Here is a 9,903-nt window from a genome sequence, read left to right as displayed (position 1 = left end):
CCGCAAGTGGTGGAGCGATTAAAAGTGGGGATGCGCCAAAGGCCAGAATTGGAGGAACGCAGAGATCTCGGAGGGCTGTAGGGCTGGAGGAGGTTACAGAGATACCACGGAGGGATTTGAAAACAAGAATGAGAATTTTAAAATCGAGGCATTGCCAGACCAGGAGCCAATGTAGGTATGTGAGCATAAGGGTTATTGTTTACAACTGTAATGTTTCATACCTATGTTCCACCTGTGGTTATAATATATTCTTCTCATATTATGGTTTTGTATTTCAGTCTCGAGGTAATGGACCTGTTAATCCCACCTCCACTCATCCAGTCTCTCATTCAGCTGGAATGATTGACGTAGTACTGAACCAATAGTATTGGTCATTGTTCCTCACACTCCCTGGGTGTGGGAATCTACAGCTGTAATCAGATCATAATTACTACTGGGCAAAGTGACATCCTTTGGAAAACTACAAAAGCAAAACTTCAATTAAAAGTTATTTAAATAAAGAATACAGGCCCACCAATGAGTACATACCTTTGCCATAGATCAATCTCGTTACATCTGTGACATAACCATATTAATTTTAATATATAGGACATTTGGTTGGTGGACAAATGGCCAGTGAGTATTATGCTTGCTTCTGTGTCCCAGAGCTGGTTTTCAGCCGTATTGGAAAATATATCCTGAGGAATGATGATGCAATATATAAACCAGGGACCACACTCAATACCTAGCCAGTGATCTTTATGCAAAGACTTTGTAATTCTGAAAGATCACTAACCCTGAAGAAGGAGAGACCTGGGGCCTCTTTGTTGTTGATGAGAATAGCTGGAATTTCAAACCGTCACTGCTGCCATATTCCACGATCCTGTATACCACTCCTTATTTTTATTTTTTATTTTCAGATATGCCTACCTGAAAAGCTAGCAAAAAACTGATCAACAGCCCCCAAAAAGCTGAAATCTCTAGAACAGCCTAAAATGGAGTTGATGACTGATGTGCAGCATCTCCAATGGCAATACCGCTTTCTGGCATTACCTCAAAATTACCCAATGGCTGATTGAGAAATGTCAGAAAGGAGGAGATTTATTACCCATGGGGCCCAGGGATCCCCCACAGAAAATGTCGATTTTTAGTTTTGTTTACAGTTTACCCGGTACATTTTGCAGTATATCGGACTTGTCTTTTTAGGGTGGATTTTCCCTTTGTTGTGCCCGGGAAATCAGTGTTATCAGACTTAACACAGCCCCCGAGATTTCACAGGGCTCTCCTGTGTCTGTAGTAGGGCCAGGGGATCTGCTGGGGTCCTGGGGCAGCCCGAAGACTGAAGAGGAGCTGTCACATGTTTGGGACTTTTGATCATTTTTTTCTTCTTCACAGAAAGGGTTTTGGGATTGAGTTATGTTTAAGGGTTTTAAAGCCTTAAAGGTTTAAGGCTTTAAAACAAAAGTTAATATGCACAGGTTTTTAAAAAGACAGGGTCCAGGCATTGACGATTTGCAGGACAGTTACATGAGCCAGTTTTGGAGGTGTCACAACTTGCAGTCTATTTCAAACTGGTACAACAAGGACCTATTGGCTCCTCCTAGGCCTATTAGCTAAGATGACCAGGGACGTTCATCATCTTGTTGCAGGTGGCCAACGAATATTCACACCCACTGTGGACACAGTATAGGATATCAGCAGAGAATATACTTCAAGGAGATGGGTAATCAGTTTGGATGACAGACCTGCTGGGGAGTCCCTGTTCCAGAAGGTATCAGAGACACCGCCCCCATGCTTCTTAATGTCAAAACCAACAATAAGGAAAAACCCATGTTCAGAGGCAGTCAGGTTTTGAATAAAAGGGCTGCAAAGCTGGAAGCTAAAAATACAGGATGTTATGATCAGAAGTTGTCTAGAGAGAAAAGCATCTCCAAAACAAGTGACTCGGCTGGCAAAATAATTTATTATTTTTTTCCTCATTTTTTCAAAGATAGAAGTTGAAATAGAGTTAAGTAAGTGGAATTTGCTTTGACTGTTCCTTTGTGTGTTCTCTTGCTGTCTCTGAAATAAAGCAGCTCAACCTGACCTTGTCTCACCAAGTATTTCTTAGTACAACTTCGAGAAGGTTGGAGAAGTGCACTTGAAAGTACACATGAGAGAAACAGGAGCATAAATTCGACATCGATGCCCCTGTTTTACAGGCGTAAAATGGGTGCAATGATGACAAATTTAGCAGGCGTGGGTGTTCAGGCTGTCACTAAATTCAGGCCCTTTTTTTAGGCGACCCTGGTGCCCACCTGCAACGGGCACTGACTGCATTAAAATGTGGGTCCTGCACTAGATTTAGGAACCCTTTGATTAATCTGTTTATGGCAGCACCTGATTCGCTGGTCCTTAAGCCCACCCAGCAAATCATAGAGGGAAGAGTTGGGAAGCAGACTACTGATGCGCTATTTAAAGGGCTCTTCAGTGCCATCAAGATATGTCACTGGTTTGTCTTTTTAAGCTGCTGGTGGGTGGTTTTACTGATTTTTGACGGTTCTTTGGCTGATCACATCAGAGAGTGATGTGTTGGAGGTCCTGCAAACTTTCACATGATTGACTTGCGAACATTAGTGGAAAATGGGTATGCTGCTTGTTCTGCCTTTGGGGCTGTAACATGAAGAGGAGGAGGTGGAGCAGCAGCAGCAGCAAGGAAAGCAGCAGAGGGCTGCAAAGGCTGCTTCCACATGAGGGCGAAGGAAGGAAGAGCGGAGGAGGCCTTACACCGAGAGAGTGTACAGGAAAGGGATTTCCTACCTCAGCTTAGAAGAGGATCAGTGGGCCAGGTAGCTCCGCTTCTCCAGAGAGGCAGTCACTGAGTTCTGCCACGTATTGAACCAACAATTTCAGCCCAGCACCAGGGCATCCACAGTGCTGCCTGTAGCTGTGAAGGTCACTGTGGCCCTAACCATTTATGCTCCGGCCTCCATTCGACATCCAACAGGCGACATCAGTAACATCTCTCATTTTGCTGTGCACACTGCAATCAAGCAGGCAACACCAATTCATCACCTTCCCAATGGAGGCTGCCAATGAGGAGGAGAGAACGGTGGGCCTTGTGGGAGTTGCTGGATCTCCTCAGGTGCAGGGGGGCAATCGAATGCACCTGCTTGGCATTTTGTACTCTCGTAGAAGGCCTCTATTACAACAGGAAGGGATTCCTTTCCTCTTCAAGGCCGGAAGAACAGCTCACCACACTTCTTCACCTTTAATAAGTGCTGGCTGCCTTTAATTGATGTCAGTGATGTCCGATTTCCTGCCAACCCAACTAGGCGATCTGTCAATGAACAATGCCAATAGGGCTGGCAGCATGCTAATTTCATGTTAAGGAGGCACAGGGACCAATTTAACACAGTCTCCACACCCACATCAACAGGCTCACAATCGGAGCAGGCTGATCATTTTGCCCTTTTTTTCGTGTGCTAACAAATTTAGACCCCAAGATATCCAGTTCAGATCACAAAGTAGTCCTATTGTTACACCCCTCAGTTAGACTATCATATAGTTAGCCATTGGGCAGTGTGGGCATACCTCTAAATGTAAGATGCTAAGACCACTTAAGGGAGTGACCAGCACTACTCTATCTAAGGCACAGCCTAAACTTGTAATGGAGACCATCCGAGAAGATTGTCCAGGTACTTTCCTTCCTCCTCCCTGGACAATCTTTAAGCCGCGGGGCCTTCTGGCTGCTGTTCTCCACCGGCAGCCAGAAGGCACCAATGCCGGTGGCCAAGAGTACACCTTCTCAAGCCTGCTTGGGCGTTCCTGTTTCCTGCCCCACTTTTTGGTGCTGGATCCAGTCATGGGGCAGATTGCGCTGGGAGTGTGCCAGGGGCTCTGGGCAGGAAAATTCTGTTGCTGCTGAGTCGAATTACTTTTAAAATTGTCCTCCTTGCCTAGCGCAATCAATTGCACTGGGCAAGCTGACCCTTTAAAGTTTAAGTCCATTTGCCACAGCCTTAGCATCCCTGAACACCAGGAATGCACTGGTGTTCCTGCTGCCCTGCGTTACTAGAGCATGTGTGATGGGAAACATGGGCCCCGAATTTCCTCAAACTTTCTGCCACTGCGCCAGCGTAACTTCGCCGAAAGTCCGCAAAAATTCAGAAACATTGTGTATGATGTATTCCTGTCATTTGCACCTCATTACCAAATGCCTGCCCTTATTTGGGCAGATGCATTCTATGCCTGGCATTACTTCTGGCGGGACATCCCATATATGGTGGCAGGTGGCGGGAAGCCAGCAGAGCCCCTGACGGCTGCAGTTACACTAGGAAGCCAGCACAACTCAGAGGGAAAGCAGTACCCGGGTCTTTAATTGATCGCCATGGTCATTAAACAATTCATTGTTGTTTAAATTGACCGAGTCTGTGCTCCCAAACGGGAAGTTGGAGAATCGTGTTGTGGCCAGAATTCCAATCCGTGCATCCACTCTGGGTGTGCAGGGTCAGTGAATTTACCCTTTTCACCTGTCCATTATGCAGCGTTGTGTAATACGATGTATACTCCAGAAATGCAAGCAGAGGGAGACAAAGAGCTATCCTTCAGAATAATTTTGTGGGAACTGTTTAAAAAAAAGGGAGGTGGATTTGCATTTTTCTCATTAGACACTGCTGCAAAACAACTGGAAAAAATACATAATAGCATAATTTTAATTTTAAAATTAAAATTTAGTTTTGGCAGATGCCAACAAATTTTGAAAAGGGTGTTGCGGAGATTTAAATTATAGTGGAATCTACAGCACCTCAAAACTTTGAAATCCATTTTGTTAGTCAATGCAAAAGTGTAAATTTATCTATCCACATAGATGCACATTCATGTTTAAAGGGGTATGCCCATTCAAATCGGTCCTTTCTGAATATATCCAGATTAACTAATTCAGCTATGTTTGCATTTCCACGGAAGTGCTGTTGGTTCTTCAGAACCTCAACATAACTTCACCAGTACGGGAAGAAATCTCATTTGACTGAACGAAAGAGCTTGCATTTATATAAGGCTTTTCTTGTTCGCAGGATGTCCCAAAGCATTTCACAGCCAATTAATTACTATTGAAGTGCAGCCACTCTTGTTATTTAGGCAAATTCGGTAGCCAATTTGTGCACAGCAAATGCGATAAATGATTAGATAATCTGTTTTGGTGGTATTGGTGGGAGGCTGAATATTACCTTGGAGTCTTTTATTTCCATCTGAACAGGAAGATACCTCTAGCAGTGCAGCACTTCCTCAATTTTTCACTGAAGTGCCTGCCTAAATAATGTGCTCAAGTCTAGGAGTTGGGCCTGACCCCCTGGGCCCATGCTTCAGTACCAACTAAACTAAGCTGCTCAGATTAATCTCTATATCTTCTGAGTTGGAAAGCCAGTACCTTTTCCTAAAACTACCAAGATGTTCTAAAGATATTGGGGTGGAAAATCCATGCCATTCTGGCTCATTCCCTCTATAACTTTGGTGGGAGTCTTCCGGAATGACTGGAATCTAGGCTGGGACTTGGATACACCAGTTGCGGTCCATTTTCTTCAGTTTCCTGGTGGTCTTATGGGGAGAGGATGCTCTGTCAGCCCCAAACTAGTCCATTATCGAACGGGGGGATGGCTGGGGCTACATACGTCAGGAGTTCCTGTGACTTTGCTCTTCAAAGGGATCAGGCATGTATTTGGCAGCAGTACACAGGCATGGCTGAAAGCAGGCATATTGGCTACCTCCAAGACAAAAGTGAGGCCCACCTAGGAGTCCAGGCCGGCACCTCTGAAGAGGTCCTTAGCGTTTTCAAAAAATGTACTTTAAATGTAGCCCTGCTGCATAACAGCTGAATGATATTTCCAGGGGAACCTGGCACCATCCTCTCTACCAGCAGGCCAATCTTTAGCTGAATGTTCCAGCCTTTTCTATAGTGAGGTCGGTGATGCCAGATACACCATAAGCTCACCGAAGGCTAATCACAGGACCCCACTGGAATGTGGTATGGTAAGAGTAGCAGGTTTGGGAGGAATGGGTGACTATGGTTCCCAAAGCTGTCTGGGTCTGTTGTAGACTAATTGATAAGACATTGATTGCTATGATTAGTCAACAACTCCATTATCATTGTATCATGGAACTACCAGGATAGAAGAAGGCAAACTAACTTGGGCTTTTTTCATCTAGCAATTCCTATGTTCCTCCCGACCCCATGAACTTTGACAGGGCCAGTTGTACATGTCCCGGGTAGGTGACGCCCTGTGTATTTTCAGGGCCTTTAGCTTAGTGCCAGAGCTCAGGGAGAGATGGCGAGGGCGAGTTGAGGCATGGGACAGGACACCTGCTTAGCTGCAATTGGGAATAAGAAAAAAACTGCAGCATCACCATTACAGACATGGAACAAAACACAATTGAAACAAACAAACAGAATGGAACTAGTGAATGGAACTATTGAAACACAATAAAGCTTTAAAGGACGAACCTAACAAAAGCAAGGATTTGGTGTACTTACAAAACTGGAATGGGGAAGTCCGGTAGAATGCAAGCCTGCTCCAGAATGCACTTTGTCAATGGAAAGGTTTGTTTGGATATACAGTCAATACATAAGAATTGAGGGTGTGGAGAATACTATGGGTTTAGTAAAGATCACTGTAATAGTAATAAACAATGCTGAGCTCTCAGGAAGGTTTCGGAATTCAATGACATTGAATGATCAAGATTGTTGGAATGCTGCTTACTTCTCAACCGCTTCAGTAAAAATTGCAAATAGCTGGACCACTGATCGTCAATCCGAAGTCTGTTTGAACAGTAATAAAGTACTTCCATTACAAATACAGTGTAAAATAGATCAGTAAAATAGGTGAGGATGGAAAGGAGGGAGTTTAAAAGGAAGTGTTGAGGCTTCAACAATGATTCAGTTGGTTAAGACAGTGAGTAGCTGGCCTATGTAGACCTGGGAGGTCCCAGCTTTAATCCTTGGCCGATGCCGAGTTAGCTGGTTTAAGTTGCGTGCTAGTAGCAGTGCTACATTTAGCCTCAACACTCTGAGGTTAGGGAGGGGAAAATTGGTCAGGATTCACTCCTGAACATTATCCAGTGACCCCTATTGTGCAAACGCCACATGAGGACAAGATTTGACTTTGCTGTGATACCCCTTCTGGTTCAGTAGTCTGCCAACACTCACTGTGAAGGTTCATGAATAACAGTTACTGGGACAAGGTACTGGAGGGTAACCAACCCCCATCAAAGAGTACTCTGACAAGGAGTTAATACCTTCAGGACAGGAGAAGAAAGGGGAGAAAATAGGGGAAAATGTTTTTTTTTAAAGCCTTGTCTTAGTGATATTTGTTTCTTCTGAAAGAAGTTGAGAAGAAGACAATTTATTTTATTGTTATTTGATTTTGATCGATGGCCAAAACTGGCTAGGTTGTGTTTATCCATCCGTCTGTCTTTTTTTTGCAAGAACATTTGAATTTTACCCACTTCAGAATTGGGTCCCCATCCCTTTAAAAAATAGTAGCAGCATATGGAATACCTCTCTGTGAATGTGCAGTGCCATTTTGCACATCCCAACAAAACTCGAAAGGCCTTTTTCAACTGCACCAGATCTCACGGGCCCAAACTAGCGAGCTCCCAATCACCGTCAGCTTACGTGCCGAGGGCTCGCTCCTCGTGCTCATTGAGGCCCGACACCATTAGGAACATAGGAACAGGAGTAGGCCATTCAGCCCCTCGTGCCTGCTCCGCCATTTGATAAGATCATGGCTGATCTGTGCTCTAACTCCATGTACCCGCCTTTGGCCCATATCCCTTAATATCTTTGGTTGCCAAAAAGCTATCTATCTCAGATTTAAATTTAGCAATTGAGCTAGTATCAATTGCCATTTGCGGAAGAGAGTTCCAAACTTCTACCACCCTTTGTGTGTAGAAATGTTTTCTAATCTCGCTCCTGAAAGGTCTGGCTCTAATTTTTAGGCTGTGCCTCCTACTCCTAAAATCCCCAACCAGTGGAAATAGTTTCTCTCTATCCACCCTGTCTGTTCCCTTTAATATCTTATAAACTTCGATCAGATCACCCCTTAACCTTCTAAACTCCAGAGAATACAACCCCAATTTGTGTAATCTCTCCTCGTAACTTAACCCTTGAAGTCCGGGTATCATTCTAGTAAACCTACGCTGCACTCCCTCCAAGGTCAATATGTCCTTCGGAAGGTGCGGTGCCCAGAACTGCTCACAGTACTCCAGGTGCGGTCTAACCAGGGTTTTGTATAGCTGCAGCATAACTTCTGCCCCCTTGTACTCTAGTCCTCTAGATACAAAGGCCAGCATTCCATTAGCCTTATTGATTATTTTCTGCACCTGTTCATGACACTTCAATGATCTATGTACCTGAACCCTTAAGTCCCTTTGGACATCCACTGTTTTTAACTTTTTACCATTTAGAAAGTACCCTGTTCTATCCTTTTTTGATCCAAAGTGGATGACCTCACATTTGTCTACATTGAATTCCATTTGCCACAGTTTTGCCCATTCACCTAATCTATCAATATCGCTTTGTAATTTTATGTTTTCATCTACACTGCTTACAATGCCACCAATCTTTGTGACATCTGCAAACTTAGATATGAGACTTTCTATGCCTTCATCTAAGTCGTTAATAAATATTGTGAATAATTGAGGCCCCAAGACAGATCCCTGCGGGACTCCACTAGTCACATCCTGCCAATGTGAGTACCTACCCATTATCCCAACTCTCTGTTGCCTTTCTCATGATTGGCTGGCACAGCTCAGTTGGGCACAATGCCCAAGGCACAACATTCCCCACCGCCTCCATGTCATGTCTGAAATTCAATCCCTGGTCCATGGAGAATGAGGCCAATTGTAGTGTCTCCTCAGGCACCCTGCTGAGATCAATTTGCATGGGCACATATTCAAAAAGGGAAATTAAAGGAGGGTATTTACTTACCAACATACATACACCAAAGGCGCATTCTCTTCCCACTTTTGTTCAGTAGCTTTTATTCAAATGTGTTTTCTTACTTTGCTTTCTGATTACTTCTTTCTAACCTGTGGCAGTTTCTTGTAATTGCATAGCAACCGTGTGTGGCGATAGTTCGCTGTAATTGCATAGTAACCGTGTGTGGCGATAGTTCGCTGTAATTGCATAGTAACTGTGTATGGCGATAGTTCGCTTTAATCGTATAGTAACCGTGTGTGGTGATAGTTCGCTGTAATGGTATAGTAACCGTGTGTGGCGATAGTTCGCTGTAATCGTATAGCAACTGTGTGTGGCGATAGTTCGCTGTAATCGTATAGTAACCGTGTGTGGTGATAGTTCGCTGTAATCGTTTAGTAACCGTGTGTGGCGATAGTTCGCTGTAATCGTATAGCAACTGTGTGTGGCGATAGTTCGCTGTAATCGTATAGTAACCGTGTGTGGTGATAGTTCGCTGTAATCGTATAGTAACCGTGTGTGGTGATAGTTCGCTGTAATCGTATAGTTGCTGTGTGTGGCGATAGTTCGCTGTAATCGTATAGTAACTGTGTGTGGTGATAGTTCGCTGTAATCGTATAGTAACCGTGTGTGGCGATAGTTCGCTGTAATCGTATAGTAACCGTGTGTGGTGATAGTTCGCTGTAATCGTACAGTAACCGTGTGTGGTGATAGTTCGCTGTAATCGTATAGTAACTGTGTGTGGTGATAGTTCGCTGTAATCGTATAGTAACCGTGTGTGGTGATAGTTCGCTGTAATCGTATAGTAACCGTGTGTGGTGATAGTTCGCTGTAATCGTACAGTAACCGTGTGTGGTGATAGTTCGCTGTAATCGTATAGTAACCGTGTGTGGCGATAGTTCGCTGTAATCGTATAGTAACCGTGTGTGGTGATAGTTCGCTGTAATCGTATAGTAACTGTGTGTGGCGATAGT

Source organism: Heptranchias perlo, chromosome 11 (genome assembly GCF_035084215.1).
Source record: "Heptranchias perlo isolate sHepPer1 chromosome 11, sHepPer1.hap1, whole genome shotgun sequence".
Taxonomy (NCBI): Eukaryota; Metazoa; Chordata; class Chondrichthyes; order Hexanchiformes; family Hexanchidae; genus Heptranchias; species Heptranchias perlo.
The sequence above is the reverse complement of the archived record's forward strand: the minus strand, read 5'-3'. Positions refer to the sequence as shown.